Source organism: Vulpes lagopus, chromosome X (genome assembly GCF_018345385.1).
Source record: "Vulpes lagopus strain Blue_001 chromosome X, ASM1834538v1, whole genome shotgun sequence".
NCBI classification, from domain to species: Eukaryota; Metazoa; Chordata; class Mammalia; order Carnivora; family Canidae; genus Vulpes; species Vulpes lagopus.
Window position 1 is genome coordinate 82,657,874 of NC_054848.1, and position 11,192 is coordinate 82,669,065.

The following is an 11,192-nucleotide window of genomic DNA, read 5'->3' on the forward strand; positions in this document are numbered from 1 at the left end:
ATTAAGCCTTAAAAAGAAGTAAATCCTGCCATATGCAACAGCATGCATGAACTTGGAAGACATTATGCTAAGACATTATGCTAAGCCAGTCACAGAAGGACAATACTACAGCATTCCACTTAAGTGAGATAACTAAAATAGCCAAACTCATAGAAGCAGAGAGGAGAATAGTGGCTGCTGAGGGCTATGAAGAGAAGGAAAGGGGAGCTGTTCAATGGGCATGGGTTTCAGTCAAGCAGGATGAATAGATTCTAGAGATCTGCAGTACAATATAGTTCATATAGTTAACAACACTGTCTTGTGCACTTAAAAATTTGTTGACAGTGTCATGTTGAGTGTTCTTAACAAAACAAAAAATTACATAAAATTTTAGCTTTTTAAAATAGCATTTTCCAAATTTACACATTTATAACATCGGTTTTTCTTCAAACCTCATGTTAGAAAGTAGCTCTTGCTATTTTTTCTTGATTGCTTTTTCTCTTCATTAAACAACCCCCATAGGGAACCCTGGGTGGCGCAGCGGTTTGGTGCCTGCCTTTGGCCCAGGGCGTGATCCTGGAGTCCCAGGATCGGTCCCGCATCAGACTACCTGCATGGAGCCTGCTTCTCCCTCTGCCTGTCTCTCTCTCTCTCTCTTTCTCTCTCTCTCTCTCTCTCTCCTGTGTGTGTGTGTGTGTGTGTGTCTGTCATGAGTAAATAAATAAAATCTTTTTTTAAAAAGTAGGAAACAGAGAAGGAAGGGAGGGAGGGAAATGCTCTACGCCTTCACCTGCTGATTTGGACTTAAAGACAAAATTATAAAGCCCTATGTAAAAGAAACTGTCTTAAAACAAGCTGACTGAAGCCTCCTCGGGTTAATGGGAAATGTGGATGTAAGTAAAAGCTCGAAGGTATGAAATTTTGGAAATAGGATACTACTGACCCACAGCTCTTCTGGGGCCGTTGCCTAGGTAACTCAGATTCAAACACTTGCATGGAATCAGGCTTTCGTAGAAAGTAGCTAGAGCATAGGGATGCATTATTTCATTTCAGGTGGCTTTCACAATCTGTTGGGAAGGCTGATTTCACAAGGAAAGGGACTATTCTTTAAATATGTACAAAGAAAGACTATGACAAATAGCTCTGAGGGAAATGGTTCCTTATCCTAGCTTGTCAAGCCGAGGACTTCTATGGATGATTGATCTTTGCCGTTGCAGCCTGAATCAAGTTAACAGTTTCTGTAAGACAACATCAGGAAGAAATAAAAAAGAATCATGAGTGAATCTGAGTGAAAGCTGGGGTGAGAACCTTTGAGCCCAATCTTGATTTAAAGTGTTGAAAGTTCCTCCCCCCTCCCTTTCTTTTTTTTAAAGATTTATTTATTTATTCATGAGAAACACACAGAGAGAGGCAGAGACATAGGCAGAGGGAAAAGCAGGCTCCATGCAGGGAGTCCGATGTGGGACTGGATCCCAAATCTCTGAGCCAAAGGCAAACGCTCAACTGCTGAGCCACCCAAGCATCCCCCGCCCCCTGCCTTTTTCCTTCTTTTTCTTTCTTTCCTATTTTTACTGCATACTGCAGTAAAACTGATAGATCTCAGTCAAAAGTCTCAGCTCCCATGTGGGCTGTGTCTCTTCCCCATTACAATCTTTCTAATAAACAAGAGCTGCCAACTACTCACCATGTAATTCACTGCTCAAATGTCTTCAATTTGCCTTCTGCACATGCAAATCTCTGGCACGGCTACCCAGTGTGTTCATCTCAGTGCATCCTCTGTACGTTCATAATCCTGCCAAGGACTCCAGTCTGCTGATAAATTCCATTAATAGGGTAAATAATTGAGAGGGATAGTAAACCTTTTTGTAAATCACTCTTTGGCATCCCCAGACCAAGACCAGGATTAGGATTTAGACAGACACTTCTAATCCTTTATATTGATCCTACCTGTAGCATAGTTAGTGCTGACCTAAATGCATTGACCCAGAGATTAACAAACAATTAGAGTCCTCTGGATAAACGCATCCTCTGCCAACTACTGCCTTCTGCCTTTCAAAATCAGACTGACATACCCTCGGATTTGCCTCTGTTTTATTCCTTTTATCTTTCTGTTGAATAGCCACACATAGATCCTTCTCCGGGACAGCTTTAAATGCCAGGACATTCATCAGCTGTGACTTTGGTCCAGGGTATGAAAGATGATCCAGGCTGGCTCCCTGCAAGAATTCAAAGTAGGTGTAGGTTGTCTCTCCTTCTAGACCCCTTAAATGCCTTCACTGCGTTTCCTTCCAACTTACCCCAGACCTCGGCAAAACTCCCATGCTCCAGATCTATCCTTTTTCCCTGAGTGGCTTCTGTAATGGATACCATTCATTCACGGCCCTGTTCTAGATTCCTAAGAATTTAGCGCTGAGGTGTTGGTGGCTGAAAATTATTTGTTTTACATTAGGGCTACTATGTGGCAGACATTTAAAAAAATAACAGCTTTATTGAGACATAATTCACATACCACAAAATTCATTCATCTAAAGGATACCATTCAGTGTTTTTAAATACAGTCACAAGGTTGTACACCCATCACCTCTGTCCAAATCCAGAACATTTTCGTTATGCCCCTGCAAAGAAATCCTGTACCCATTGTGTGCATTTTCCATAAATGTAAACATGGTATGTGGCAATTTGTTACTGGCTTCTTTCATTTAGCATAATGCTTTCAAGGGTTATGTGCATTGTAGCATGTGTCAGTACCTCGTTCCTCCTTTATGGCTGAATAATGTTCCATTGTATTGGCTATACCACTTCTGCTCATCTGTTTATCCATGGATGAATATTTGAGTGGTTTCCACTTTTTGGCTATTATGAATAATGCTTCCATGGACATTATGTATGCATTTCTGTGTGGACATATGTTTTTATTTCTCTTAGGTATATGCCTAAAATTGGAGTTGCTGGATTATGGGATAACTCTATGTTGAACTTTTTGAGGAACTACTAAACTGTTTTCCAAAGAGGCTGTACCATTTTACACTCCCACTAGCAATAATATATGAGGGGTTTTGTGTCTCCATGTCTCTGTCAACACTCGTCATTATCTGTCTCTTTATAGTATGGTAGGCAGTTTCACATATACATCTTCTCATTTTATATTCACAACAACCATGAAGATAAGATACTGTTCTCCCCATTTTGTAAATGAGGTTACCAAGACTTAGATATATAAGGCAATGTTATTTACTGAGTGCTGATGATGTGACAATCATTCTTAGAAGCTCTGTCTCCTTTAATCTTCACAATGATCCATGAGGTAGATGCTATTTGAATTCCAGATGTGCAGATACATCTCTTGTGCTCACTCTCCAAGACTGCTCCTGCTTTGGTAAGGGCTCCAGGCAAACAAGGTGACAAAGTAAACAATCCCTAATTACAGAATTTTGGGGTGACCTGATCAAAATGTTTACACAGGTAAGGGCCTTCTAGGCTTCTCTACTGGTGCCACGGTGTCATGTACAGCCCCCAGAAGATACTTCACAGAGTTCTGATGGCATCCCAGATGCTCAAGAAACCATCATCCAAGGAATGCTCCCAAATCCTGAATAGACATAAAATTCCAAAATTATAAGTAGAAGTAGCTGGGAATTAGCACATAAATAAAATTTCTAAAATGATTTTTTAAAATTTTTAAACAGATTTTATTTATTTATTCATGAGAGACACACAGAGAGGCAGAGACATAGGCAGAGGGATAAGCAGGCTCCCTGTGGTGAAGCTGATGTGGAACTCAATCCCAGGACCCTGGGATCACAACCTGAGTAGAAGGCCGACACTCAACCACTGAGCCACCCAGGTGTCCCCTAAAGTGATTTTTTTAAATTAAGAGTTCCATAAGCCCTTGAGTCCCTCTGTAAATATTTTTTAAAGTTTTGTTTATTTATTTTAGAGAAGGAGGAGAGGCAGAGGGAGAGAGAGAGGATGCTCAGGCAGATTCCCTGCTGAGCATGGAGCTCCACCACATGGGGCTTGATCCCTGACCCTGAGATCATGACCTGAGCCGAAACCAAGAGTAGGACATCTAATTGACTGAGCCCCTCAGTCAGTTACCCAGGTGCCCCTCTCTGTAGATATTAATAGCTAACAGTTATTGAGGGTTCACTATGTGCTAGACAATGCTCTATGGTCTTTACATATACTAAATAACTGAACCATTACAACAGTCCTATACGGTTGATATTATTATCATCTATATTTTATAGATGAGGAAACTGAAGCAGAGTTCAAGTAACTTACCCAAGGACAAACAGCTAGTAGGTGGTAGAGCCAGATTGTGAAGAAAATAAGTGGTTGAGATTTATTTTTTTAAAGAGATTTTATTTATTTTTCCATGAGAGACACAGAGAGTGAGAGAGAGGCAGAGACATAGGCAGAGAGACTAGCAGGCCCCAAGCGGGGACCCCAATGCGGGACTCGATCCTGAGACCCCAGGATCATACCCTGGGCCAAGGGCAGGCACTAAGCCACTGAGCCACCCAGGAATCCCAGTGGTTGAGATTTAGAGTCAAAGTTCTTCACCACTGCCTCTTAAACAAAATTACAGTGTGGACCCATTGAATTTATCCATAGACTCAAAAATGCCCATTAGATCTCCAGACTTCTGTGGCAATATAATTAATGATCATTTTAGAACTATTTGGGTTCCTTGTGAGTAAAGAAATACTGAAAAACTTCATATCCATGAGTATAATCAGGGATCATGCCTACAGACTTTTTAGAACCACTGAGTCAGAATCTTCAGCTAAGGGACGCCTGGGTGGCTCAGTGGTTAAGCGTCTGCATTTGGCTCAGGCATGATCCTGGAATCGGGGATAGAGTCCCTCATCAGACTCCCTGCATGGAACCTGCTTCTACCTTTGCCTATGTCTCTGCCTCTCTCTCTCTCTTTCTCTCTCTCTCTCTCTCTCTCTGTCTCTCATGAATAAATAAATACAATCTTAAAAACAAAAGCCTTAGCTAAACTGTCTGGTTAAATATTGCCTTGTTGACCTATTGCACAGGAAAGTTAACGGGATCCTACTGGATTTCATTGAAACATATCAGTCCCTGTTCTACATTCTCAGTATCAGAACCTAATAATTTACAGAATTCAGTTATCTTTGAATGATTTTTACTTCCTAAGAAGCCATGGAATGACAGCATCCAAAATGACCCTCTCTCCCCACAAGACTGATTGCAAGGGCAGACACATCTCTCGTGCTACCCTCTTAACATTAGTTCCCAAGACAAAAATACAGTCCCTTCACATTTAATGATTTTTTTTGTACTGCTAGACACTGCAGGGAACCCCCAATTATATATATCATGGGAAAGGGGCAAAGGCTTTCCTTGGCATTAGCCTGGGTTCTATGTATTCCTTTTGAGACAGAGACACAGAATGAATAGCTTTGCAGGGTCTGGGCACAGACTATAAAAATAAATACAGAATGATGTGTCCCTAGTTAATCATCCAGAACAAGGCTTGGACAAGTCACTCCTTGCAGTCAGGAAGTCACGTGAGAACCTGGGGAGCAAGGGAGGTGGGGGAAGATGAATGAGAGTAGGAGAGGAAAACTAAAAGAAAGGATGTTAGACAAATGTCCACGTTTTGCCACAAGGGCTGCCATGTCACGTAGAACCCCACCGAGGGTAAGGAGGGAAACAAAAGCTGTGTGAGCTCTACGTGCGGATCACTGTGTCCCAGCATGAAAGGCACTCTCTCATTTCAATCGTCACGGAGACTCTATGATGCATGTAATATTATTTTCTCCATATTAGGTAAATGAGGCTGAGGCAGAACAGGTAACCTGCCCAGGCCAGCCTCAAAGCCGGATCTGCCTGATTCCAGTGCAGGCTCTGAATTGCAATTCTCAACCTCTCTTTAAATGTCTTATATAAACCCTATCCCACTGAAAGTTCTTTGGTTAATTCTGCTTATGGTACTCAACAAGATAGATATATCTATATATCTATATATCTATATATCTATATCTATATATCTATATATCTGTATCTATATATATTCTTCAAAGAAGGATAGTTTGGGGTAGGAAGCAATATCATAATTATCAATTATCTCCTCTCAACTGGCACGACCAGTCCTCTCAGTATATCTTTTCATTTATTTCTTATAACAACTCTAAGAGATGGGGTTCTTTTTGTTTGTTTGTTTTGTTTTTTAGAAATATTATTTTAAAAAAAAGAAATATTATTTTATTTTTTTCCAATGCAGTCCTTAAACTTGTGACCCTGAGATCAAGAGTTGAATGCTCTACCGTCTGAGCCAGCCAAGCGCCTGAAGGTGAGGACAATTCTTTTTTTTTTAAGATTTTATTTATTCATTCATGAGAGACAGACACAGAGAGAGAGAGGCAGACACAGGCAGAGGGAGAAGCAGGCTCCACGCAGGGAGCCGGATGTGGGACTTGATCCCGGGGCTCCAGGACCATGCCCTGGGCCGAAGGCCGGCGCTAAACCGCTGAGCCACCCAGGGATCCCCCGGTGAGGACAATTCTTATTCTCAGTTTGGAGGTGGAGAAAAAGTCCAGAGAGGTTATGTGATTCCGCCAAGTTCACGCAGCTAGTAAGTGGTGGAGTCAGGGATCAAATTTGGGCAGCATGGTTCCAGGGCTCAGAGCTAAATAACTTTGTTATACTGCTACCGAATGCAAAGAGGCTATTTAAGGGTATTTAGTCTATCTATCGGTGTATTGATCTATTGATTTATTTATGGTAGTTTTGAGGGGAGAGGTGGAATCTTGACCCAACTTTCTGCCAAGTTCAGCCCCAGAGAATTTGACCAGAAAAGAGCTCAGTGCTGCCCTCTAGTAGCCAGCTCCCAAACTGAAATTAAAGCAATTTTACGGGTACTTTTGTAATGATCTCTTGTGGCCACGCGATGTCACTATCATACAAGAATTCTCAAACTCCAATTTTTAAAAATGTTACATGGTTGTTGCAAAAAATATTTTAGAGAATGCAGAACAGTAGAAGTCAGAAAAATGTTTTACTTTCAATGAATACTGTATTGTTTCTAAAATTATAATAGAACCATGTAAACAATTTTATAACATGTCAGTTCTTATTACGGGCTCAGAACTTGGAGTCAAAGCCACCTGCCTTCAAACTCCAGCTCTACCTTTCCCAGCTGTTGTGGGGATTAAAGAAGATGGTGCAGGGGCGCCTGACTGTCTCAATGGGTAGAGCATGAGACTTGATCTTAGGGTTGTGAATTTGACCCCAACTTGGATGCAGAGATTACTTAAAGAAAAACAAAGAAGGGGATCCCTCGGTGGCTCAGCAGTTTGGCACCTGCCTTTGGCCAACGGTGTGGTCCTGGAGTCCTGGGATCCACTCCCACATCAGGCTCTCTGCATGGAGCCTGCTTCTCCCTCTGCCTGTGTCTCTGCCTCTCTTTCTGTGTATCTCTCATGAATAAATAAAATCTTTAAAAAAAGAAAAAAAGAAAAACAAGGAAGATGGTGCATATTAAGTGCCTGGCACATTAGTAGGTGCTCAAAATATATGCAGAATATTTTAAGACTATGCTGAACCCTAAGTGTTCCTGCTTTTGAAGGCACCACCTCACATCTTACCATATACTTTAACATCTACTCATATCCTACATTAAATATATCTTTTGCTAAAAATTTGAAGTAAAACTTAAATTTCATTTTTCATAGTATAGAGGTTCCTCCAAAAGTGAAAAATAGAACTCCCCTATGATCCAGCAATTACACTACCAAGTATTTACCCAATGGATACAAAAATACCGATTTGAAGGGATACATGCACCCCAATGTTTATAGCAGCAACATCAACAATAGCCAAATTATGGAAGGAGTCCAAATGTCCATCGACAGATGAATGGATAAAGAAGAGGTGGAGATTTTTACTCAGCCATAAAAAGAATAAATTCTTGCCATTTGTAACAACATGGATGGAGCTTAAGTATATTATGCTAAGTGAAATAAGTCATTCAGAGAAAGACAAATACCATATGATTTCACTCATATGTAGAATTTAAGAAACAAAACAAATGAACATGGAGGAAAAAAGGAGACAAACCATAAAACAAACTCTTAACTATAGAGAACAAACTGATGGTTAAAAGAGAGGAGGTGGTCAGGGGGTTGGGCTAAATGGGTGATGGGTATTAAGGAGGACACTTTTTGGGGCGCCTGGGTGGGTCAGTTGGTTAAGCAGTTGCTTTCAGCTGGGGGTCCTGGGATTGAGCCCTAAGTCGGGAATCACTGCTCAGCGGGGAATCTGCTTCTCATTCTCCCTCTGCCTCTGCCCCCTACTCATGCTCTATCTCTCTCTCAAATAAACAAATAAAATCTTTTTTTTAAAAAAAGGGTACTTGTGATGAGCACTGGTTGTTATACATAAGTGATGATTTGCTAAATTCTACACCTGAAACTAATATTATACTGTATGCTAATTAAAATTAAAACTTGAAACTTAAATAAATAAATAAATAAATTTTGTTTTTTAAATTTACTATTAGTTATGAATTCTTGGCACGGATTATATATGCTCAGGAATTCCTACAAACAGATACAATCCAACCAACAATTTTTCCAAAATATTGAAGTTTTTTCTGAACACAAAATGTAATAATATATAAAACTGTTGTGTCACATTTTTCAGCCTTTACTTAAACATTTACTGACATTATTTTTCAGTTATCTTTCTGTTTCCAAGCCAGTAATTTTTGTCAAATTTCAAGTACCTTTGCAGGTCCTTGAAAAGTTTATAGAACTTAGGCATTGTACTTATATTGGTCAACTGATTAAAATAAAAGCCTCTGGTAACATTATGATCTTTTTGCTAATGCATTATTCTATGGCTGCAAAATATTTAATTTTGTGTATATTCGAAAATTTACTTAACCATTCCCCTATTATTATATTTGGGTTGTTTCCAATTTTTCCCTATCATAAATGATGCTACAATAAGTATCTTTGAGTATAAGCCTCTTTTCAGTATATTAGGAATATTACCTTAGGATAGTTTCCCCAAATTGGAATTACTGGGTCACAATGTATGACTATCAGTAATGATTCTTGACATATATGGTCTATTTCTTTTCGAAAGTATTTGAACTGCTTTCTGCTCTCTTCAACAGTAAATAAAAGTGTCTATTTTATTGCTCTGTACAGCTTCAGGTTGTCTCTAATTACATATTAACTAATTTTAAAAGCCCCCCAAAAGATAACTAATTTTATTACTGATTTAGAATTACTGGTGCATTGTTTAAAAATCATTCTCCCAGAATGCCTGGGTGGCTCAGTGGTTGGGCGGCTGCCTTTGGCTCAGGCTGTGATCCAGTGGTCCTGGGATGGAATCCCACATCAGGCTCCCTGCAGGGAGTCTCTCTCTGTGTCTTTCATAAATAAATGGGTAAAGTCTTTAAAAAAAATCTTTTCCCATAATTTTGTAAGTCATATGCATTTCCTGTTTTTTGAGTTGCCTTTGTCTCTTCCCTCACTTCTAAGGTCCAGAGGTAGGCAGTGGATAGCTGAAATTAGTGTCTTATCCAGGCTTATGTGAAGTAGTTAGTAATACTATATAATAATCATAGACTGTGCTAATACTATGGATTGGTTTACTCCACTTCCATTTCCACTTCTTAATCTCATGCAGCTCGGGTTTTGCATGCAAATTAGAGATCAAGAAGTAGATGCACTTATGTGATTTCTGGCAGGTGGAAGTGAGCTCACAAGCTGGAAAGAGCAGTCCTGTTTGTATATATGAGGTTTTCCTGCAGTGTTTCTTCTCCAGCTTCTTGGGTATCAAAAACAAACAAACAAACAAACAAACAACAACAAAAAGGCACCTGGCAGGCTTAGTCCATTAAATGTCTGTCTTTGGGTCAGGTCATGATCCCGTATCAAACGCCAGCCAGCCAGCCAGCCGGTCTGGCTCCCCGCTCAGCAGGGGAGTCTGCTTCTTCCTCTCCCTCCCCAAGCTCAAGCTCTCTCTCTCACTCACTTTCTCTCTCAGATAAATAAAATCTTAAAAAAAAAAAAAAAACCAAGGGGTTACCCCTAGCAAAGGCAGCAACAGCAGTTTCTTGATCCAGTTTCTAATCATGGGATCATAGCGATGGATGCTTTTTGTCTAGCTCCCTGAATATTCACAGTCAGCTTGGAGAGGTGAATTCAATGGCAGCTTCTTGACTCTTGGCAGAGCTCTAGGGATGACATCAGAGGTAGTAGCTCCCTTGAAGTTTCAGTTCTGTATTTTTCTGGATCTATTATTTTAAATCCAGCCTATACCCCATTCTTTTAGGCCTTCTAGCAACTTTGTAAGGGTTCAGTTCTGTTTCAAATCTATTCCCATAAATTGTTTTAAATTTTTTTTGGAATGTAATCTGGTTCTGTTTATTACAGTTTCAAAATATGTATACCCCTTTTTTTTTTTAAATATGTATACCCCTTTTTTTTTTTAAATATGTATACCCTTTGATCCAACATTCTCACTTAGAAACTTCTACTGCATAGAAATAAAAGTACCACGACTCACTGTCACAAAGACATTTACTGTAGTGTCATTTTTATTGGCAAAAAACCCGGGGACAACATGAATGTTCGTCAATAGAACAATGGCTAAATTCATTATAGGACATCCATAGTATGGAATATGATAGATTGCATTGAAGAATAAGGCTGCATATGTACCACGCTGACAGCATGCCATAATGTATGATGTATTCAATGAAACAGGTTGTATAATTCCATTTTGTAAATCAAGAGGTTGAAAGGCATTGCTTACTTCTTAAACTTCTTAAAGTGGCTTCTGTTTCCTGCACTGAACTCTGACTGGTACACACACAGTGCTACACTGTCGTCATCATCATTAAACATATATCTCAAACATCTGGTTTCCTATCCACTTATGGACCACTTAAATTAGATAAATATACAAGAAAACTCCTGGAGGCCCAATATTCACTAAAATATTGTACGTATTCAATGGAATATTAACCATAAAAAGAATGACATCTTGCCATTCACAACAGCATGGATGGATCTAGAGGCTACTATGCTAAGTGAAACAAATCAGACAGAAAAAAAACAAATACCATGCTTTCACTTGTAAGTGGAATCTAAAAAAGCAAACAGGGATCCCTGGGTGGCGCAGCGGTTTAGCGCCTGACTTTGGCCCAGGGCGCGATCCTG